Source organism: Heterocephalus glaber, unplaced genomic scaffold, assembly GCF_053883595.1.
Source record: "Heterocephalus glaber isolate CG9 unplaced genomic scaffold, H.glaber_assembly_v1.0 deba00001273, whole genome shotgun sequence".
Classification (NCBI taxonomy): domain Eukaryota; kingdom Metazoa; phylum Chordata; class Mammalia; order Rodentia; family Bathyergidae; genus Heterocephalus; species Heterocephalus glaber.
In genome coordinates this window covers 868-25,403 of record NW_028258236.1, presented here as the reverse complement: position 1 = coordinate 25,403, position 24,536 = coordinate 868, and the positions used below count along the sequence as shown (strand labels likewise).

The 24,536-nt window shown below is 40.7% G+C and overlaps 1 pseudogene; it reads left to right on the top strand.

Annotated features, from left to right (window-relative positions):
- The first annotated feature begins 624 nt into the window (after positions 1-624).
- On the top strand, positions 625-3,817 carry LOC147828140 (olfactory receptor 14C36-like; annotated as a pseudogene).
- Positions 3,818-24,536: the final 20,719 nt, after the last annotated feature.

The following is a 24,536-nucleotide window of genomic DNA, read 5'->3' as shown; positions in this document are numbered from 1 at the left end:
ATTTTTCATGCTTAAAAAATTATGTTCCTGGCATAACAACACATGAAATTTGTATATAGTAAAGTTCATATTAGATTAGAAGTATAAAAATATAAGGGAAGGAAATCCTAACTCACTCATCAAAGGCAAAACATGAGGACCTTCTGTTTAAAACAGAGCCATTGAATTGGGCAGAGGACAGCAGATGCCTGAGAACCACAGAAGCAGCAACTGTTTAGGACAGAGCTCCAAGAGGAGACTACTCTGAGAACACAGAGGCAGTGCTAACTCTCAGGACCTTTAGAGGTAGTGTTGATAAATGAATTTTACCTAAATAGTGTGTGGTCATAGTATATACTCTGAAAATGAAGGAAAGCAACATGCTTGTTAGCAAGTTTCCTGAGAATGATAACCAGGGACAATTCAGGAGTGATTTTCATATTCTGAGTAGTTCCCCTACTTCTCGTAGCAATGCACCCAATGCATTTTGATTCTAAGAGAAAAGAAAAACAGAGAAACAGAGACAGAGGCAGAGAGAGACACAGATAGAGACAAAGAAATATTCTTCCTAACTCAGTAGAAGAGTAACTGACTCTGAACAATATCTGCAACTTTTATGGCTAGGGAGTACTATCTCAGTGGTAGAGTAGGTCCTCAGCATAGAAAGTGTTCTGGGTCCTGGGTTAGAGCCTAAGAATGAAGAAGAGAGAGAGAGAGAGAGAGAGAGAGAGAGAGAGAGAGAGAGAGAGAGAGAGGGCTTATTTTACTCCATGATGGAGAATAGGATTTTGAATGAGATAAGCTACGGTCTTAATATTGCAAATTATTGTATTTTTATTTCTATTAAATCCAGAATATGGGATTTTTTTCTTGATCATATCAAGTGATATATTTTTATCCACAGTGAACAGTTAACCTTTGCACATTAGAGAGCAAAAATCAATTGGAAGAATATTTTAATGATTTCCCCACTTAATATTGATATGTATTTATCACATGCTCAAGAACATTACTAAACTTTGAAAGAAAATAGGTCATGTAAATTCCAATGTAGGAGGAAATTATAAACACAGCAATAATGACAATAAACACCTACTTAGGTTGATGGAGACTATTATTCAGACAAAGGGAGAATCATCCTAAAATATCAGGAGATCCAGGCACCAAACATTCCTGTGATCCCTGGGTCTGGAGTTTAATAGTTATGAATGCATTTTACACACTGTGATTCTTCCTGGATTCAGCACTTCTGTCTTCTCTTTTCAGGCACAACCCACATCACCCACAGATGTCCAACTCCACAATGATGATGGACTTTCTCCTCATGGAGATTTCTGGCATGCGGGATCTACAGGTGTTCTATGCCATGTTCTTCTCTCTGGTTTATCTGGTAACCATAATGGGAAACCTTGTCATTGCTGCTGTCACCACTCTTGACAAGAGCCTTCACACACCCATGTACTTCTTCCTGAGAAACCTGTCCATCCTGGACTCCTGCTACATTTCTGTCACACTCCCTAACTCCTGCATGAACTCCCTGCTGGGCACAAGGTCCATTTCAAAGGCAGCATGTGCAGCTCAGGTTTTCCTTGTGATTTTCTTTGCATTTGTAGAGGTACTGTTTCTCACCATCATGGCTCACGACCGCTTTGCAGCCATCTGCAGGCCCCTCCATTATGCTGTGATCATGAACCCTTGCCTGTGTGTCCACAGCACACTGGTCTCTCTGCTCAGTGGCCTCATCTATGCAGCTATGCACACCATCAACACCTTCAGGCTGCCCTTCTGCCACTCGCATGCTGTCCAGCAGCTCTTCTGTGACATCCCCTCTCTGCTGAAGCTGTCTTGCTCTGACACCTTCAGCAACCAGATCACAATTTTTGTGTCAAGTCTAGTGATATGTGGTGGCTGTTTCATTTATATCATCAAGTCTTATATTCATATCTTTTCTAGTGTGCTCAGGTTTCCAGTGGGAGCAGATAGGAAGAAGGCCTTTTCCACCTGTGTCCCCCACATTCTTGTGGTGTTGCTTTTCCTCAGCTCAGGGTTTTATGTCTACCTGAGACCCTCTTCAGTTTCCACCAGCATCAGAGACATGGTTCTGTCTATGTTCTACTCTGTAATCCCCCCCCTTCAACCCTATTATTTACAGTCTCAGAAATGAACAGATAAAGTGCACCATCAGAAAACTCATCACAAGAAAGCTCTATTCAGGAAATGTATTGAGGACTAAGAAAGTTTTCCCTATCCAACTAAGTCATAGACATGTTTTTGGCAATATATAGATATAACTTATTAGAGTTATTATGTATTCTTCATGCAAATTTATTATCCAAGATGGTTCAACATATCATATATCAAGATTACTTTTCTCTGTTGTCTTATACAATTTTAATATTCTATAAGGTATTTGGTATTATGAGGAAAAACCCAATGGCTGTGAATTTCAGTAAAAATTTTCCCCAGTGTCAATTGTGTGGAAAATGATTAGATCATTGGGCATTCCACTCTTCAATGGAGTCACCCATTAATGACCTCAGAGCTGAATGTGCTGTTAGGAGTTTACCGTGGTCAGAACAAGTGCATCACTGGGGCAATCTCTGGACAGGGTCTTTGTGTGCCCTGCTCCTTCCTTCAACCCCTACTTTCCTGCTGCCATAGGATCAGCATAGTCCACCCTGGCCTTCCACCAGAACTGTCATGTTTGAAGCCTACTGAGTTTGGATTGAATTCACTGGAAATTATGAATCCTCCCCTCTTTTGTGTTGTGGGTATCTGTCCCAGGCAGCAGAAAGTGACTAGTTCAATAATAATACAAGGTTTCCAACAAAGATTCTCATCAAAATCGGCAGTCCTGTGGACTATGTGAAGTAGTTCAGTGCTAGATTTCTTGCTGAGCCCATGCAAGGCTCTGGGATTCATTCAGAGAGCTGAACAATATCAGCCTTAAAAGGCCCAAAAGGATGAATTGAGACCATTTACATTGATGGTTATAACTGATATGCATTGATTTCTCATTGCTATATTGTTTTCCTGCTGCTGGTTCCCTGTCTTTACTCTCTATTTAATTGCTCACCTTGCCGGGTAGATTCATTCCATTACTCTTCTTGGAATTGTAGTGTTTGTTATTGCTTTCTAAAATATCCTTCACAGTTTTGTAGAGAGCTGGTTTGGTGGTCATAAATTTCTTCAGTTGTTCTTTCTTATGAGTGTATCTCATTTCTTTATTAATTTTGAATGATAAATTTGCAGGAAACCTCAATCTTGGGTGCAAGTTGTTTTATTTTAGGGCTTGGACTATTTCTCTCCAGCCTCTCCTTTTCTTGAAAGTCTGTACTGAGAAGTCTGCTATGATTCTGGTAGGATTTCATTTATAGGTATTTTGTTTCTTTTCATGTACCAATAAACAAAATTAATTTTTTAAAAGGATAAAATATCACCTTTAGAAATGGTTTAAGATACTGTTCTATATTTTTAAACTCCTTAAGTATCAATAAATCTAGAGTGAAAATGTTCTCAATGAATTTTCAAAGTTCAAATTTAATATTATATAAGAAATGGAAACATTCAGTCATATATTCCTTTTGAATGAAAAATGAAAAATTTGGTGCACACCCTACCGAGGTCCTGAGTCGCCTGGAAGACACAGAATCACCCCGCTGCACACAGGCAGGTATGCCCACACCCTACTGAGGTCCGGAGTCACGCAGAAGATGCCAAATCACCCCACTGCAGACAGGCAGCCACCTGGTTCCACACTACAAAGACGCAGAGGACAGACCAACAGACCAAGGTACTGAGTCCCACTGCTCCCAGCCCGGAGGTAGGGGACTCTGAGCCGCAGTCCCACTCCTCCTGGTCCAGAGGAAGGGGCTTCCTGGTCACCATCCCTCGCACTGCTCCTGGCCCAGAGGAAGGGGCTTCTGGGCCACAATCGCTCCCAACTCTCCTGGCCCATAGGTAGGGGCTTCTGAGCAGCCATCTCACTGCTCCTGGTCCTGAGGAAGGGACTTCCTGGCCACCATCCCTTCCGCTGCTGCCAGGCCACAGGAAAGGGCTTTTGGGTCACCATCCCTAATGCTGCTCCTGGCCCCTGTCCCAACTCTCCCAGATCAGAGGAGGTAATCTGTGCAGGTGCTAACAGCCCCCTGCCCCAGTTGAAATGAGAGAACACATAAATACGTCTTAAAACCAGACTTCCAGATCACCTACAGCAACCCAAAAGGGAAACGAGATGGAACACTCTGATACTCAACCACCTGGACCCACTGAACTGGCAACAAAGGGGGATCTGGAAAAAATGAAATCAGAAATAATTTCTCACATAACAGGAGAGATTGTGCCCCTAGTGCAGGACATGATTAATAAATCTAGAGAGAAGCTCAGGAACATGATGCTATCCCAACATAAGAAACAAATGTGAAAGGAATTATTTGCCCTATTTCTCTCTCAGTGAGTCAGTCATTCATGTAGAGAAAAGCTATTGATTTTTGTGCATTGATCTTGTAACCAGCTATTTGACTGAATTTGGTTATTAAGTCTAGAAGACTTTTGGTGGAGTTCTTGGGGTCTTCTATACAGAGTATCATGTCATCTGCAAATAATGACAATTTGACTTCTTCATTTCCTATCTTTATTCCTTTTATTTCTTTCTCTTGTCTACTTGCCGTGGCTAATGTTTCCACAACTGTATTGAACAAGAGTGGTGATAGTGGACATCCTTGTCTTGTTCCGGATTTGAGTGTGCGGGATTTCAGTTTTTGACCATTTAGTATATTGGCTGTTGTTTTTCATAGATGGCTTCTATCAGTTTGAGGTAGAGACCATCTATTCCAATTTTTATAGGGTTTTTATCATAAATGCATGTTGGATTTTGTCAAATGCTTTTTCTGCATCTGTGGAGACAATCATATGGTTTCTGTCCTTGGCTCTATTGATACAGTGTATTACATTAATTGATTTTCATATATTGAATCATCCCTGCATCCCTGGGATGAAAGCCACTTGATCAGGGTGTATGATCTTCTTGATGATCTTCTGCATTCTGTTTGCCAGGCTCTTATTAAGGACTTTTGCATCTATGTTCATTAGTGAGATTGGCCTATAGTTCTCCTTTTCAGTTGGGTCTTTTTCTGCTTTGGGGATCAAGGTAATGCTTGCTTCCAGGAATGAATTTGGGAGTATTGCTTCCCTTTCAATTTCATTGAAGAGTTTAAACAGTAGTGGCAGCAGTTCCTCTCTAAATGTCTTGTAGAATTCAGCAGTGAAGCCATCAGGGCTCAGGCTTTTCTTAGGTGATAAGATTTTAATTACGTTTTCAATTTAACTGGTTGATATTGGGTTGTTCAGAATATTTAGGTCTTCTTCATTCAACTTTGGTAATTCATATGTATCTAGGAATCTGTCCATTTCTTCTGTGTTGTCCATCTTATTGGTGTATAGGTTCTGGAAGTAGGTATTGAAGATCATCTGGATTTCTGCTGGGTCTGTTGTAGTTTCACCCTTTTCATTCCTAATTCCATGGATTTGGGCCTTTTCTTTCCTTTTTGCGACAAGGTTGACTAAAGGTTTATCAATTTTGTTGATTCTTTCAAAGAACCAATTCTTGGCTTCATTGATCTTTTGTATCATTTTCTTAGTCTCCATTGCATTGATTTCTCCTCTGATCTTTATAATTTCTTCCCTTGTATGAGCTTTGGGTTTGTCCTGCTCTTCTTTATCTAGAAGCCTGAGGTCCAGCATCAGGTTGTTTAATTGGGCTAATTCTGTTTTCCTAATATGCGTATTCACTGGTATGAATTTCCCTCATAAGACTGCTTTCATTGTGTCCCATAGATTCTGATATGTTGTATTGTTCATAGCAGTGCAGTTTGTAATAGCTAAAACTTGGAAACAGCCCAAATGCCCATCAACTGGAGACTGGATAAAGAAAATGTGGGTTTTTTATAAAATGGAGTACTACTCAGCCATAAAAATGAGAAATTAGAGACATTTATAGCTAAGTGGATGCACATTGAGGCAATACTCTTAAGTGAAATAAATAGGACACAAATGTGTTAATACCGAATAGTTTCTCCGGTGTGAGAAACTGAAAGTGTAAATGAGGAATAGATGTATAATAGGTCATGTGAAATAGGAAGAAAAGGGGCAAAGGGGAAGGAAGTGGGAGGGCTAAGGGAGAGGATAGAAGGGAATGGGATTAATATGAGAAAATGGAAAAATAGGAACAAAATTTTTGTAAATAGGGAGGGCTGGAGGGGTTGAAGGGAGGGCTGGGCAAAGGTGAAAAACAAGAACCAAGAGAGACTATGTAAAGGTGCAAATTTCCAATGATGAATGTCATTATATTGTATACCTAAAGTGTACCAATTATTAGAATGAATAATCAATAATGTATAATAGGAATAAAAGGTCCAAAGTGGTAGAGTAGTGGGAGGCACAGGGGAAAGGAAAGAAGGGAAAGAAAAAAATGATGAGAAATGGAAAAAATGGAAATAAAGTCTTTGTAAATAGGGAAGGGTGGAGCGCATGAAGGGAGGGCTAGGGATGGGGAAAAAATGAGAACCAAGATGCATTATATAAAGGTATAATTCCCAATGAGAAATGTAATTGTGTTGTATACCTACAATGTACCAATAAAAGAATTTAATACAAAAGAAAAAAAGAAACAAATGGAGCTCAAAAACAGATGCAAATAGATTTCCAGGACATGAAAAACTCCACTGAAAGTCTACACAGCAGAATGAGCCAATGTAAGGACAGAATTTCAGATATAAAAGATAAGATTGCAATTAGTGACCAGGAAAAGAAAAATGGCTTCAAAATTAGAAGGGAACATGAGAGATCAATCCAGCAGCTGCTAGATGATGCAAAGAAGAATAACATAAGACTGATTGGGCTCAATGAAGAAACAGGAGAGAGTGGAGATGACATAAAAAAAAATCTCTTCACAGAAATAATGTCAGAAAACTTCCCAAGCAGGGGAAAAGAGCTTGACATACAGATAAGTGAGGCATACAGGACTCCAAATAGCCTTGATCAAAAAAAAATCTACACATAGGCATATAATTGTTAAGATTCCAGAAACACAACAGAAGAACAAAGTTCTACAAGCAGTCAGAGAAAATAAACAAGTCACATAAAAAGGAAAGCCCATCAGAATCACAGCAGACTTCTCAACACAAACCATCAAGGCAAGAAGAGCTTGGAGTGACATATTCCAAGCCCTAAAAGAAAACAGCCTCCAAGCCAGATTGATGTACCCTGCAAAACTATCTTTCAAAATGGATGGAGAAACAAGATACTTTCATGACAAAGAGCACCTTAGCAACTTCGTGAATACCAAACCAGCACTCCAAAGAATTTTACACAATATCCTAGGAACAGACATTGAGGATCACAACCCCAAGAAGCAAAGCAGAATGAACCCATCTGGCATGAAAAGAAATTAAATGTAAACCGGGAGAACCCAACAAAAAGAAAAAGTCATGGCAATGACAAGTCAATACGTTTCAGTTATAACCATCAATGTTAATGGTCTCTATTCACCAATCAAAAGAAATAGACTGGCAGAATGGGTCAAGAAGCAAAATCGAACAATATGCTGCATACAAGAAACACACTTAATTCAAAAGGAAACTCATAGACTGAAAGTTAAAGGGTGGAAAACAATACTGCATGTGACAGGAACCCAAAAAAAAAATAGGAGTAGCTATCTTCTCTGCAGATCAAGTAGATTTCAAACCGACACTGATTAAGAGAGATGAAGAAGGACACTACACCCTTGTAAAGGGAAGAATCCAAGAGGAAGAGATGACAATCATAAATATCTATGCACCAAACACTAGTGCACCCAACTATATAAAACAAATGGACATGAAAAGTCACATATGCCCTAATACAATTGTAGTGGGGGACTTCAACACCCCACTGTCACAAATAGATAGATCAACTAGACTAAAAATAAATAATGAAATTCTAGAACTCAATTAAACTGTTGAACAAATGAACTTAACAGATGTTCACAGAGTCTTCCACTCCACAAAATCAGAATAAACATTCTTCTCAGCTGCACATCGGTCATTCTCAAAAATAGACCATGTACTCACACATAGAACATGTTTAAGTAAGTGCAAAGGAATTGAAGTTATCCCCTGTATATTATCAGACCACAGTGCGATGAAATTGGAAATCCATAGCAAAAGAAACTCAAAAAACTTCATAAACACGTGGAAATTGAACAACACACTTCTGAATAACCAATGGGTCACAGAGTAAATTAAAGAAGAAAGACTGTTCCTTCAATTAAATGACAATGACAATATAACATATAGGAATCTATGGGACACAATGAAAGCAGTCTTATGAGGGAAATTCATACCAGTGAATACGCATATTAGGAAAACAGAACAAGCCCAATTAAACAACCTGATGCTGAACCTCAAGCTTCTAGAAAAAGAAGAGCAAGACAACCCCAAAGCTCATACAAGGGGAGAAATTATAAAGATCAGAGGAGACATCAATGCAATGCAGACTAAGAGAATGATACAAAAAATCAATGAAGCCAAGAGTTGGTTCTTTGAAAGAATCAACAAAACTGATAAACCTTTAGTCAACCTTGTCGGAAAAAGGAAAGAAAAGACCCAAATCCATGCAATTAGGAATGAAAAGGGTGAAACTGCAACAGACCCAGCAGAAATCCAGAGGATCATCAATACCTACTTCCAGAACCTATACGCCAATAAGATGGACAACACAGAAGAAATGGACAGATTCCTAGATACATATGAATTACCAAAGTTGAATGAAGAAGACCTAAAAATTCTGAACAACCCAATATCAACCAGTGAAATTGAAAACGTAATTAAAAACTTATCACCTAAGAAAAGCCTGAGCCCTGATGGCTTCACTGCTGAATTCTACAAGACATTTAGAGAGGAACTGCTGCTGCTACTGTTTAAACTCTTCAATGAAATTGAAAGGGAAGCAATACTCCCAAATTCATTCCTGGAAGCAAGCATCACCTTGATCCCCAAAGCAGAGAAAGACCTAACTGAAAAAGGGAACTATAGGCCAATCTCACTAATAAACATAGATGCAAAAAATCCTTAATAAGACACTGGCAAACAGAGTGCAGAAGATCATCAAGAAGATCATACACCCTGATCAAGTGGGATTCATCCCAGGGATGAAGGGATGGTTCAATATACAAAAATCAATTAATGTAATACACTATATCAATAGAGCCAAGGACAAAAACCATATGATTGTCTCCACAGATGCAGAAAAAGCATTTGAAAAAATCCAACATGCATTTATGATAAAAACCCTACAAGAAATTGGAATAGATGGTCTCTACCTCAAACTGATAGACGCCATCTATGAAAAACCAACAGCCAATATCATACTAAATGGTCAAAAACTGAAATCCTTCACACTCAAATCCGGAACAAGACAAGGATGTCCACTATCACCACTCTTGTTCAATATAGTTCTGGAAACATTAGCCACAGCAATTAGACAAGAGAAAGAAATAAAAGGAATAAAGATAGGTAATGCAGAAGTCAAATTTTCATTATTTGCAGATGACATGATACTCTATATAAAAGACCCCAAGAACTCCACCAAAAGTCTTCTAGACTTAATAACCAAATTCAGTCAAGTAGCTGGTTACAAGGTCAACACACAAAAATCAATAGCTTTCCTCTACACCAATGACAGACTCACTAAGAGAGAAATAGCGCAAATAATTCCTTTCACAATAGCATCCAAAAAACTGAAATACCTAGGAATCATCCTGATGAAATAAATCAAGGACCTCTTCTCTGAAAACTATGGCACTCTGAAAAGAGAGATTGAAGATGATACCAGAAAATGGACAGACATCCCCTGCTCCTGGGTAGGAAGGATCAATATAGTGAAAATGGCCATATTTCCAAAACTCCTATATAGATTTAATGCAATTCCAATTGAGATCCCAGCAGCATACTTCATAGACCTCAAGAAAACAATCCAAAAATTCATGTGGAATAAGAGACCCAGAATAGCCAAAGCAATTCTAGGTAACAGAGACATGGCAGGGGGTATCACAATCCCCAATCTGCAACTCTACTACAAAGCTACTGTGATAAAAACAGCATGGTACTGGCAAAGGAACAGGCTTGAGGACCAGTGGAACAGATTAGAAGATGCAGAAACAAGGCCAGACACACTCAGCCATCTCATTTTCGACAAAGGAGCCAAACACCGCACTGGAGGAAAGATAGCCTCTTTAATAAATGGTGCTGGAAAAATTGGGCTTCAACTTGCCAAAGATTAAAACTAGACCTGTATCTCTCACCATGCACTACACTAAAATTAAAATGGATTAAAGATCTAAATATTAAAATAGAAACTCTGAACCAGTTGGAACAGAGGTTACGTAGAACCCTTGAAGACATTGGTGTAGGAAAAGATTTTATGAACAAAACCTCAGTTGCCCATGAACTAGCACAAACAATCAACAAATGGGATCTCTTCTTATTGAAAGGCTTCTGCACAGCAAGAGAAACCACCAGCAGTGTGAAGAGACAATCCACAATGTGGGAAAAAAATCTTCACCTGCTCTTCCTCAGACAAAGGTCTACTATCTCGAATCTATAAAGAACTTAAAAAGATCAGATCTCCCAAATTTAAAGACCCAATCCAAAAATGGGCATCTGAAATGAACAGACATTTCTGAGACAAGGAAGTAGAAATACCAAATAAATACATGAAAAAATGTTCAACATCACTGGTCATTCTAGAGATGTAAATAAAAACAACGCTGAGATTCCACTTCACTCCAGAAAGAATGGCTGCTATCATGAAATCAACCAATAACAAATGCTGGCGGGGCTGTGGGGAAAGAGGAACCCTGCTCCACTGCTGGTGGGAGTGTAGACTGGTGCAACCACTGTGGAAATCAGTATGGAGATACCTCAAAGAACTAGGACTGGAAATCCCATTTGACCCCACTATTCCACTGCTGGGGATCTTCCCCAAAGAATTAAAAGAATCATACCACAGTGATATATGTGCACCCATGTTCATAGCAGCACAGTTTGTAATAGCTAAAACTTGGAAACAGCCCAAATGCCCATCAACTGGAGACTGGATAAAGAAAATGTGGTTTTTTTATAAAATGGAGTACTACTCAGCCATAAAAAATGAGAAATTAGAGACATTTATAGCTAAGTGGGTGCACATTGAGGCAATACTCTTAAGTGAAATAAATAGGATACAGATGTGTAAATACCAAATAGTTTCTCTGGTGTGAGAAACTGAAAGTGTAAATAAGGACTAAATGTATAATAGGTCATGTGAAATAGGAAGAAAAGGGGCAAAGGGGAAGGAAGTGGGAGGGCTAAGGGAAAGGATAGAAGGGGATGGGATTAATATGAGAGAATGGAAAAATAGGAACAAAATTTTTGTAAATAGGGAGGGCTGGAGGGGTTGAAGGGAGGGCTGGGCAAGGGTGAAAAACAAGAACCAAAGAGACTATGTAAAGGTGCAAATTTCTAATGATGAATGTCATTATATTGTATACCTAAAATGTACCGATGATTAGAATGAATAATCAATAATGTAAAATAGGAAGAAAAGGTCCAAAGGGGTAGGGGTAGTGGGAGGCACAGGGGAAAGGAAAGAAGGCAAAGGAAAAAATGATGAGAAATGGAAAAAATGGAAATAAAGTCTTTGTAAATAGGGAAGGGTGGAGGGCGTGAAGGGAGGGCTAGGAATGGGGAAAAAATAAGAACCAAGATGCATTATATAAAGGTACAATTCCCAATGAGAAATGTAATTGTGTTGTATACCTACAATGTACCAATAAAAGAATTTAATACAAAAAAATATGGCTTGTAAAACAGGAAGTCAAAATGAAACAGGCAATCTCCAAGCCACATAACTCTAGTTAAGTGTTGGGTGGAGGTCAAGTTGTACTTTCACTAAATTAATAAATGATCAGATCGCAGAGCCTTCTACAGGCCTGAGACACCTCAGGGACTCCACCTGTAGACCCTGCTAAGCACATACCTGATGCACATACGTGCACGTCAGTCCTATGACTCTTAGGGGAAAATAAAATAATCCCTGGTTCTCTACTTTCTCCCATGTCCCCTGGTGTGATCAGAGATTTCCAAGAATCAGGGACAGGACTGCTTTACAGTCCTTTGCAGAAAGATCTCCAACAAGTCAGCTGCAGAATGCTTGAATTAAAGCCTGCCATTGGACTGGGGAGGTGGCAGGATCTGTTGCCAATGACAGCAGGTTCTTAGAGCTGGAAAACCCATGTGTGCAGGAGCTGGAGAACTTTTCCACCACCTCCCAAAGGGAGTGCCTCATTTAAAGACAGGGGGCCTACTGGGGCGAGGGCTGGAGATACAGGGTGGGTATTTAAAAGGAAATGTCACAGGAAGTTTCAAGAGTTTCACACACAACTATCTACCTGTGCTCTCTCTCCTCTCTTCTGGCCTCTGATCAATATCATTATCATCATCATTATCATCACCATCACCATCATCACCATCATTGTCATCATCATCATATTTCCTTGAAAGGATGACTTCAGCAACAGGGATGCTGAGCATCCAGAGGCTCAGCCTGGAACAAAGAAAATCGAGTTCCTAACACTGTATCTCGCCCATAGGAGGGATCACGTGTCCTGCTTTCCTGGAATGCACTCTGCTGGCCCACGCTATAAAATCTCTATTGTGCTTAGAAATTCTGCCCAGGTTAAACCACGCTCAGATACAAATAGCTTTGCCTCCATCACGAGAGCCACATCTCAGCATACACAGGCATGGTATGGAGAGCTACCTGCTGACCCAGTTACCATGCAGGCAAATTCCAGGCCTTGAGAGTGCCTTGGGAAAGTGACCAAAGAGAGCAGGTGGAGGGCCCTGTCTCACGGACTCCACCCACCCCTCCCGCCTTGCATAAGAGAACTTGACAGGAACGTGGGAGTCGCAGATGGCTCCTCTCCTAAGCTGATTCCCAGGAGTTGTGAAAGTGACCCCTTCCCTTCTCCCAGCGCTGCGCCCTGCAGCCCAACCCCAGGGCTTTGTGACTCGGTTGGGGAGGGGACAGTGAGGAGAGAGAGCCAGGAGAGGGCAGAGGCAGGTCTTTTATTCAGCCCTGTGCCCAGAAGTAGTGTAATGAAGCAGATTTGCAACCATCTCCATTACCATGAAGTCACGCTATTCCTAAAGACAATCTGTGCGCCCCAGCCCAGCCCAGCCCAGCCCAGCCCAAGTCCCCATTCCCGACTCTAAAACACAGTCAGACTAGAGACTCTGGTGCCCAATCTGAGATTCCAGAGCCTGGGTGCCATGGCTGCCCCAGTCCTACAGGGTTTCCCTCCCTCTCCCCACGTAGGATCTGAAACACGTCCTGCACCCCTAAGGACAGGAGAGGAGGACGCAAAAGGGCCCGGCTGGATCGGGAACAGTGCAGGTCCGCCAGCTTCCCGTGGAACACGAAGGAAATGTGGGGGGGGAGTCGCCAGGCTCGGGAGAGGGAGGCGTCTTTCTCTCTGACTCCAGAGCCACATTTCACCACTGCACCCCACTTCTTTCTGTCCTCCAGTCTGGCATGCTCTGGGCCCCCTTCGTTCCCTGAACTCCACCTTTTCCTTTCAATCCCCAAATGCCATCAAAACCATCTACCGGCATTTTCCGCAAAGAAATATTAAGACAGTAATACAACACCTTCCTAGATAAGGGACAATTGCGACCTGCCACAAGTATGTGTTTGTGTGTGTGTGTGTGTGTGTGTGTGTGTGTGTGTGACCGCGTGTGTCCAGCCAACACGCGCCGCATCCTGCACAGGTCTCCGTGAAAAAGATGACCAGGGACACCCCACCCCACCCCCAGTAAGAGCGCTACAAGGCCTAACCTTGGCTGGACCCTTGGTCTTAGCATCAGCGCACAGCACTCGCATTTTACCTTTCCTTTTCGCAGTGTGTGATGAATCCCTCAGGGTCTCTCGCCAGCCAGCCAGCCAGCCACTCGGTGCTCCCCTCTACGCGCCCCGCTAGCACCCCGTTTCCAGATGCCTCGCAGCCTGCCACCCGCCACCGCCTCTGCGGGCGCCCTACTCACTTCGCCGGCCTGAGAGGCTGCCCAGGAGGTTCCGGAGAGTGTGCGCCGTGCAGGGGCCGAGGCTGTTCCAGGAAGTGCCGGGGATCCGCAGTGGAGCGGGCGCGCGGGTCCCGGCGGGTGTGGGCGCGCGGGAGCGGGGATTCCGAGCCGGTGCCGCGCTAGACCACTCTGTCGCCCGCGCCCCTCAGGTGGCCGCCGGGGCGGGCGCGTCCCCTTCCGGCCTGTGCCTGCCCTGCGAACGCAGCCCGGGCGGCGGCCTGGCTCGGCCCCCGCCCCCGGGAGGCTCCACACACACCGAATCCCGGGCGGAGGAGCGCGAGCAGGAAGGGCGAGCGGAGCTCTCCGCTCCGAGGCGCGGGTGTGGGCGGAGATCCCGGGGACCCGAGCAGAGTGGGTCTCGCCGGCGAGCATGGCTGCCGGGCGCTGGCGTGCGTGGCTCCCGGCCCGAGGCTGGCCCGAACGGGGTCGTCCTGGGCGCGGCAGCTCCGGCAGCGAGGAGGCGCGCTCCGGCCTCCAGCCCCGCTCTCCTCCCACCCTCTTCTCACGACACCGGCTGCAGCCGCTTCGAAGCGTGAGGAACGTCAAGGAGACGGAGAGGGCTGGGCGCCGGGCACCGCGGCCCCAGCCCCGCCGCCTGGGGACCCGCTCGCCGGCCCCTCTGACCGCTGCTTGGCTCCTTCAGACTGCGAGGGCCTTCCGGTCCACAGAGCGCGGGGTGGACGCCGCGCTCGCCACCCGCCGGCTGCCGCTCCTGCTACCTCCGCAGAGCGCGAGGCGGCCGGGAGCGCCTGCTCGGGGTTGCCTCCCCCGCCTGCCCTCCCGGGGCAGGTCGTCGGGCGGCGCCGAGGGGAGAGGTCTCCGCCTGCGGGTGCGCGGGCCTCCAGTCAGTTGCCGCGGACTCCCTGTCCTGGCTCCCCGTCCCCTTCCCCTTCCTATTCTAGGGTCAAGGAGGGACCCCAGAATCCTGCTGCTCTGGGAGTGAGCGAGCAGCCAGGGGTTTCCCAACTTCCCTTCCTCCCTCACCGCCCGCCTGCAGCCCTGAACACTCTCACTCACACTCACTCACACGCACACTCCTTCACAGAAAGGCACACTCTCTTCGTACACACTCCCTGGAACTCTCACACCAGCAGTGTTAAAAACCACATCGATGACGCTTGTACTATATTTAGACTTGCAGATCCGATGAATTCCATCCTTGAAAAGTAAAATGGATTTATTATCATGCAATCATTCTTTTGTGGAATATGAGTGCCCCCCCCAGTCCTCTTCCTCCTCTTTCTCTTCCTCCTCCTCCTTTCTCCTTTTCGCTGAAGAATCCTGCCTTCCATTCTCTAATTGCCAATGATGTGGTGGGATTGTCTGAAATGTATGGAAGCCCTTCCTTGTATTCCTGCATTGGAATATTAAATCCTTGTCTTCAAAGATAAGAATCCTTTCTCCTGGCTGCCGGGGATTGGCGAGGAAGAGACTTTGGAGGCTGAGACCTGTCTGGGGAGAACTTGGAAAGAGTGATTATCTGCTTTATCTGGCCCACTTTGAAGGACAACTTCCCAGGGCTTGGTGTCATTTGTACATAGGAGGGAAGAGAAGTGAGGATATGTTTAAGAGAGCCTGATTACTTTCTTTCAAGTCTTACAAAACACCATGATACAGGTTATGAAAATGACAAAGAAATGGGAAAAAATGTTAAAAGAACTTTTTAAAAAATAAATTGACCTTGGGCCAGAATTTAGCTCACTGGTTTGGCTGCCTGCTGCGCAAGTGCAAGGACCAGAGTTCGATCCCAGGTACCAAAAATAAATAAATAAATAAATAAATTGACCTTGGTTGAGTTCTATTTATTTTTCACCCACAGTGTTGTCTTCCTGAACATCTTGTCGCATCTCAAAGTCCCAGCTAGATGGGGTGGCATTAAAAATTTTACGTACCGATTGAAACCTGATGAAAAGAATTGGACACAATTATCTAGTTAAAGCAAACTTACATGGGTTTCCAGTTGTTTGGAGTACAATTTACACCCAATTTTCACATACATCATTTCATTTAATCCCCTTCCTAAATCTCTCTGGTGGAACCACACTTGTTAGAAGGGATTATCTCAAAACAGTACTCAGTTGCCCTGTACTTGAACTCAGAATTTTTAATTATAACTCCAGGATTCATTCCCTCGAACCAAAATATTTCACAAGACTTTTTCTATCAAAATCACAGCCAGTTATGTTAACTGCAGGTCCTTTCAAACAGTCAACACATCTGCTAAAGTGACCTATGCTAAGTGGAATTGTTTTCCCAAGAAAAAGCAAATTTTTTTCTTTCCAGTGGGAAGATGGAGTGTTTTGGGGGCTCCAAACTAAGAATTGATGGTGATGTCAAAACATAGTTTAAAACCATATGTCCTCTATTCTCCTTTATCTTATCTTACAATCTTGATTTTATAAAGATCAAAATGGATAAAGGGTTTTCACCATGAAAACATGAGAGAGAGAGAGAGAGAGAGAGAGATTCTCTTTACAATAGGCTTTGGATACAATGGCTCAATTTTTTTCCCTAAGATTTATGAATCTTGAAGAATACTATTTGGCCACCTTCACTACTTAAACAATGAGGCATATTGAAGCCATTTCAGAGGCTTCATGGAATTACAAAACTATTGAAATGCAAATGTAGATGCTGTCTTTAAACTTCACATTGCCCTGTCATCAACCCTCTGAAAATGCAGATGACTGTCTGAAAATTGGAGAAAGATGAATGCTAAATATCTTTGGTGAGTTGTTCATGCAGAGACCCAACACCAGAAACCATAACAACTTAAAACAATTGGATCCAGGTAGTTTAGCAGACTAGCTTTTCACACTGTCTGTAAATGGTCAGATATTAAAGCTAAAATTTTGCAAATTGTTAAACATGTTCTGATTCACAATACTAAAACCTTTGAAATGGCAATCTGTTCCTAGCATAAGCAGGACTAACCTTATTTGAAAATAAAAAGACCTGGTGATATTAAACAATCAAGTGCCAACTATTTTCCTAATATTTTTATGTGGGTGACTGAAATGTCATCCTTGTCTTATAAGATAAACTCTTTGACAATTCCTGACTAAAATAAAACTACTTGAGGAAATGATGATATTTTCAGCTTTAAGATCTGTTAATATGATGAGCTTAATTGGATGTTGCTAATTGAAGAAAACAGAAAACTTTGTTAAATTTTGATGTAGGAGACAGGACTCTTAAAAAGCTCAGAGCTGATAGAGCTGGGGAGGGCAGGGTCTGTGGCAAAGAGTACCCTAAGAGCAGAGAGTGCTACTTTGTTGTGGTTGGCTTTTGCAAACGAGGGACAAGTTTTGAATAGGAAATGGTGATAGGTCATTAAGATTTTTCTTCAAATGTATTTGTTAGATGGCCTTTACTGCGAAATTGTCCTCTTAGATTAACAATTTATGTTAGCAAAAGAGAATGCTCTTATTATGAATTTTAGTTCCTTTGGATTATTAATTTTTGACTTTTAAATATTAATTTGCACACTTAAGATATATATGCAACAAATACAATGGGCAGTGATGTACCCACTACAGACTTTAAGAAGGAAAGCATTGTAGATATGATTGAAACCTTCTGTCCTATTTTTCCACCTCCTTGGCCTTGTAACCTCATTCATAAATTTTCTTTGTATATTCATAAACATTGCCCAGTTTTGCGGCTAATGATATTTGTGCATAGCACTTCACATCCTTAACCCTTACATAAATAATATAATACGATATATATCCTGTTGTAACTTGCGTTTGAGTTTTAATAACTCAACATTGCGTTTGTAAAGATGATTTATCTTGATGTGTGTCACTGTCACCATTATTTCCTAAATGCTACTGCTGGATGATAGTTCATTTTAGGAATCTATCATATCCACATTCTAATGACAGTTTTTGCTATTATAAGTAATACTGTTATGAACATGTTTGTTGTGTCTTTTCACATATGCATATAATAATTTTTCTAGCTTATATACCAACCAGGAGTGAAATTCTGGATTGTAAAGTATAATGCATTCAGTATTTAGTGGTTCAACAGTTTACATGTAGCACTTGTGAGCTTTATGTGGTTGATGGCCTAGAAGTTGGGGGTAGAGCAATGCTCATCAGAGGCTGCAGGAAGTGAGGAGAAAGGGCAGGGAGAAGCTGATCAGTGGGTACAGAGTTATAGTTCCATACTTGTGAGAAGTTCTGGTGTGCTATTGCACCATAGGGTGACTCTAGATAGTGATAATGTAGCTGGAAGAAAGGATTTTAAATGTTTTAGCATAAAGAAATGACGTATATTTGATGGAATACGTAGGTTTATCTTGAACATTATACTATGTATACATGAGTGGAAATTTTATACGGTATCCCATAAATATGAACCAGTTTGTATTTATCAGTTAAAAAGAAGTATTAATTTAATCATATTTTCCTTGATCCATATCCTGGCAATGCTAGGTTTTATCAGATATTTTCGTGTTATACAGTTTGAAGGGTAGAGAATGATATCTTTATCATCATTTCAATTCATATTTTCTTGTACACTTACGTGGTTGAGCACCCTTTAGGAGGTTTATTTTCCATGCACATTTCCAATATGAATTGCTTACTTAAATATTTTACTCATTTTTAATTAGGCTTTCTTGATTTGTGTGTGTGTGTGTGTGTGTGTGTGTGTGTGTGTATGTCTATTAGGGTATTCTTGATTCAAATCCTTTATCAGTTGTGTCTCATATTTTTACTCTTTAGTGTATTTTTATGAAAAGAAACTACAATTTAGTAGTCAACTTCATCAATACTTTTCTTCATATGTTTTGTATTTAGTTTAAGAAAATCTTTACCACCCTAAGGTTCTCACTATGTTTTTCTGTGTTGTATTCTAAAAGCTTCATAATTTTAGTTTTTCACCTTTCAGACTTTAAACCACTTGAACTTGATTTTCTGTACCGTGTGGAGGTAGAGCTTAATGTGTTTATTCTTCCCTTTCTCCCGGTGGGATAAGTTATCATTTTAGTGTACAGGCCATCATACATCAGTTCATTGGCCTCTATGAGAGTTCTATTGTGTTTACATTGTCTTTGCATTGAAAACTCTCCTAAGTACTGTAACTTCACAACAAGTATTGATGCATAGTGAGCTGGAGAAACTTCATCTTGTTCTTCTTCAAAATTTCTTTGATTTTTCTTCATCTCTTCTTTGTGCTATTAGTTCTTAACCATGGAGCAGATCCACGATAGCCTATTTAATGTTTTTCACACCATAGACCTTATTAAAAACAGATTGTGAACTCACAAGGCCTCATTCTGTGTAGTGCTATATCAAATTGGCAATTCTCACTCCCAAGAGCTTCAGCCTAAATTTATCAACTTACTACTCCAACAGAAGTCTTATTTTAGATAAAATCAGAAAAAAGAACTGCCAAGAAGAATAAAATATATTTTAAAAACCAAGGTGTGTAAATTCATCAACACATTAGGTTGTAAAAGTTTTCTGATGTCTTTGCCATCTCTAGGAAGTTGTACAGCTGTATAAAATTTTAGGTATTTTTTTTCATTCTAAAGTTTGTATTATGTAAAGCAAGCTAAAATTTTTCTAATTCCAAAGTCTTAGTAGCCTATGTTCTTGAAGTTTAATACAGTTCAGTATTATTAATTCAAAGAGTTAGAAACAATAAAGTGAAGAGATAATTGATTTTTTTGTAAGAAATATGTGTTTAATTGGTAGCTATAACCTGCTGAAGGACTTCAGTAGCCTCAAACACATGAATCTAAACCACACAACTTTCCAGAAGCCAGAAGATTACATGCACACACAACCTAGGGCATAAATAGCACTTACCTTCTCTTAGATAACTCTAAGAGAACTCCTTTACTTCAAGAATCTGTATATTGTTAACATGAAATTGTTTCTGTGACAACCCAGTGAGCAAAAACACACAAATTATCTTTCCATGGAAATTAGGGCAAAAAAATAGTTATCACTTTTGATTTGTATTTATCATAAGTGGCTATTTTTGCTTTTTTTGATTCATGGTTAGGCTGTGGCATGTGGTGGAATATACTGTAGTGTCACAGTTATTTTTTCTCATGCTCGAGTCCTGGGACCACAACTATAATATCAGCAATTTGCTTTGATCCAGAAAGATAATTCCTAGGAAAGAATGCCTCTGCACTGAATGATGAGAGAACACACATAAGCAGATAAATATCATGACTAAATTTTGCTTGTTATGTAAGATCATATCTAAATCTTCTGAGTGGAAATGATAAACATGAATGAAATCCTGATTTGACCATGACAAAATATAATAAGCTGTGAAAACGTTGGCAATTTTGTTTTATGACTGTTTTCTATCTTTTCCACTCTGTAGAGTCTACGTTCCAGAGAGAAAATAGTCAAAATAGTTCAATAATCCAATAAGTTCATTACATTACATATTTTTAGTAAAAGCAGTACAGATGTTCCTCATTTAATGGCTGAGTTATATTCCTGCCATTAGATAATTAGACGAATTGGCTGCTAAATGAGGAACTGTATTTAGTATGTACATTACAATATTCAGAACAAAGCAATGGTCAAAGGAAACTCCAACTTGATGACTTTGCTTTTATTTGCATAGCTCTTACATGCAGCACTGTAATGTATAACAGCACATAAACCTACAGCACTGTACCATGTAGCACAGTCAGCAAAAATTACAGTGCTGTAACAAGGTGTATACTGTAAAAAAAGACACTGAGGCTCTATCAACAAGATATATAGATCTGTGCCCCCCAAAACAGACATTCATGCCAACGTTTGAGTCATCGAACCCTTCAAAATCCTCATCAGTGTCATCATCAGAATTATGATCAGAAGATGTAGAAGGCCCAGGTAAGGCAAATGACAAAGCAGAAAGGAAAGAATTAGTAGCAGGGGTCCTGGGTGTAGCTTTTGAGAAGAATCTCTTTAGTGTGGTCTGTTGTCATTTTCTTTCTTTTTTTTTTTTTATTAAATTCTTTTATTGGTACATTGTAGGTATACAACACAATTACATTTCTCATTGGGAATTGTACCTTTACATAATGCATCTTGGTTCTTATTTTTTCCCCATTCCTAGCCCTCCCTTCATGCCCTCCACCCTTCCCTATTTACAAAGACTTTATTTCCATTTTTTCCATTTCTCATCATTTTTCCTTTCCCTTCTTTCCTTTCCCCTGCCCCTCCCACTACCCCTACCCCTTTGGACCTTTCCTTCTTATTTTACATTATTGATTATTCATTCTAATCATTGGTATATTTTAGGTATAAAATATAATGACATTCATCATTGGAAATTTGCACCTTTACATAGTCTCTCTTGGTTCTTATTTTTCACCCTTGCCCAGCCCTCCCTTCAACACCTCCAGTCCTCCCTATTTACAAAGATTTTGTTCCTACTTTTCCATTTTCTCATATTAATCCCATTCCCTTCTATCCTTTCCCCAAGCCCTCCCACTTCCTTCTCCTTTGCCCCTTTTCTTCCTATTTCACATGACCTATTATACATTTAGTCCTTATTTACACTTTCAGTTTCTCACACCAGAGAAACTATTTGGTATTTACATATCTGTGTCCTATTTATTTCACTTAAGAGTATCGCCTCAGTGTGCATCCACTTAGCTATAAATGTCTCTAATTTCTCATTTTTTATGGCTGAGTAGTACTCCATTTTATAAAAAAAACCACATTTTCTTTATCCAGTCTCCAGTTGATGGGCATTTGGGCTGTTTCCAAGTTTTAGCTATTACAAACTGTGCTGCTATGAACATGGGCACACATATATCACTGTGGAATGATTCTTTTAATTTTGGGGGTAAGATCCCCAGCAGTGGAATAGCGGGGTCAAATGGGACTTCCAGTCCTAGTTCTTTGAGGTATCTCCATACTGATTTCCACACTGGTTGCACCAGTCTACACTCCCACCAGCAGTGGAGCAGGGTTCCTTCCTCCCCACACTCCCGCCAACATTTGTTATTGGTTGATTTTATGATAGCAGCCATTCTTTCTGGAGTGAAATGGAATCTCAGGATTGTTATCATTTTCATCTCTCAAATGACCAGTGATGTTGAACATTTTTTCATGTATTTATTTGCTATTTCTACTTCTTTGTGTGAGAAATGTCTCTTCATTTCAGATGCCCATTTTTGGATTGGGTCTTTGGGAGATCTGATCTTTTTAAGTTCTTTATAGATTCGAGATAGTAGACCTTTGTCTGAGGAAGAGCAGGTGAAGATTTTTTCCCACATTGTGGATTTTCTCTTCACACTGCTGGTGGTTTCTCTTGCTGTGCAGAAGCCTTTTAATAAGAAGACATCCCATTTGTTGATTGTTTGTGCTAGTTCACGGGCAACTGAGGTTTTGTTCATAAAATCTTTTCCTACACCGATGTCTTCAAGGGGTCTACATAACCTCTGTTCCAACTGGTTCAGAGTTTCTATTTTAATATTTAGATCTTTAATCCATTTTGATTTTAGTGTAGTGCATGGTGAGAGATACAGTTCTACTTTTTATCTTTGGCAAGTTGAAGCCCAATTTTTCCAGCACCATTTATTAAAGAGGAATTTCTCCCTGCTCTACTCACTATTGGTGTGGACCACAAAAGAGATGAACACAAATGAGGTGTCGCATGGATAAAGTGACATCATATCATGAGCGGGGGTTATTAAGTCACTTTTACACAAATTTTAATCTTGGTTGGCTATTTAATTGTACTATGGTTTCCTCCTTTGTGCAAAAGGAGACAAACTACATATAGGGTTCTCATAATGATTAATAACCATGTAATGAATGTGCCTTAATACCTGATGGAGTTGGTGATAACCCTCTCCTATAATAGCTCACTTCTGAGCATGGCACAATTCCAATACAACATGTGATTGCACATGACTGAGAATTTGAAGCTCACCATGCAAATATTCTAATTCAGCCAGTCCTGTCTATAGTAACAGAGTTGGGTAGAGTTACACAATGAAATTGGTTATTGTCGTTAAAATGGTTGATCACTAGATTATTATTAGTAGTAGTAGGCTCTTCCTAAGAAAAATACCAGAGTTTGTTTTTGGAATTCTCTATTGGCAGCATTTGTTATTTTCCCTGCACACATGAAAAACATATGTGTGTGATCTTATGGTGCAATGATCTTATCCAGAGAAATGTCTGTTGATTTTTTTCTTCTGAGCCTAAGTGGATTATGCCCCAATGAACACATATTTTTGTTTATCTATGTTCTTTCACACTCTGAACTTCATCCTATCTTGAACCAAGTTGTGATGCTTTGCTAAATTTTCCCCATGAGAAAATGATTTTGAGCTTGCCAATCCATCAAGGATGATGACTGGGTAGTATGTGAAAGAAGATACAAAATGTACTTACCAGAAAGCTGAAAATATAAAGCAATGTTTTCTACTTGTCACCATAAAAAGAGCATGACAAATTCATTGTTATTCTGACTTCACAGGTGTCAGCTATTCTACATACAGTGTCAGTCATACATAGGCTCTATGTTGTCACTAGCAGTAGGACTCGATGTGTCATTTTTTTTTTTTTTTTGGCACTGGGGATGGAACTCGGATCCTTGTGCTTCCGAGGCAGGTGGCAGAACCACTAAGCTAAATCCTCGGCCCTCAATGTGTCTTTAAAAAACACCAAATATCACTGCACTGCCCAAAACAGAAATGCCCATTACTCCTCATTGGGACAAGAACTATCCAAAGGCCTGTGACATGTTCACCATGTGGTCAAACATCTTTAGCAATGAGGCTATATGTGTTGTTTTGGTACATATTGGACAGGTACATTTGCTTCTTTCAATTTTGCTAGCCAATTTTTCTCTAAAGATATGTGGCTAGTTGTAAAATGGATTATATTAAAGAACATTTCTTCATTATCCAAATGTAAGATGAAACAAGTAAATTCTTCAAGGAAACAGCCATGTGCCAGGCACTGTGCTGACTGTGAGGACACAGGAGTGGGTATGGTCAGACCCTCTTATCAACATGCTTACCATCTATGAGGGGCAAACATGCTTTGTGCTAAAGTGGAGGTACAGATGGAATGCCACAGTCACCTACATGCAAGAGTTAAGGAGGTTTCACTGATGAAGTAATAGGTATTTATGTACATAATCCAGGAGAAATGTGGTGGGGCAGTGAAGTTTAGCAAAAGAAAGTAGCCAGCATAAAACCACTGAACTGGTTGATTAGTGTATCAGAGTTTTGAGTTGGGGCTGATGTGGAAAAAGATAACACCAACGGGGAAACCTGGGGTCAAGTCCTGAATGTTCTCCAATCTATGTAGAAGATCCTGTATTTTGCCCCAAGAATGACAAGGTGCCAGTAGAAAGGCAGTGAACATATCTACAGAGGAGGCCTATAGCAGTATGAAAAATAAGATA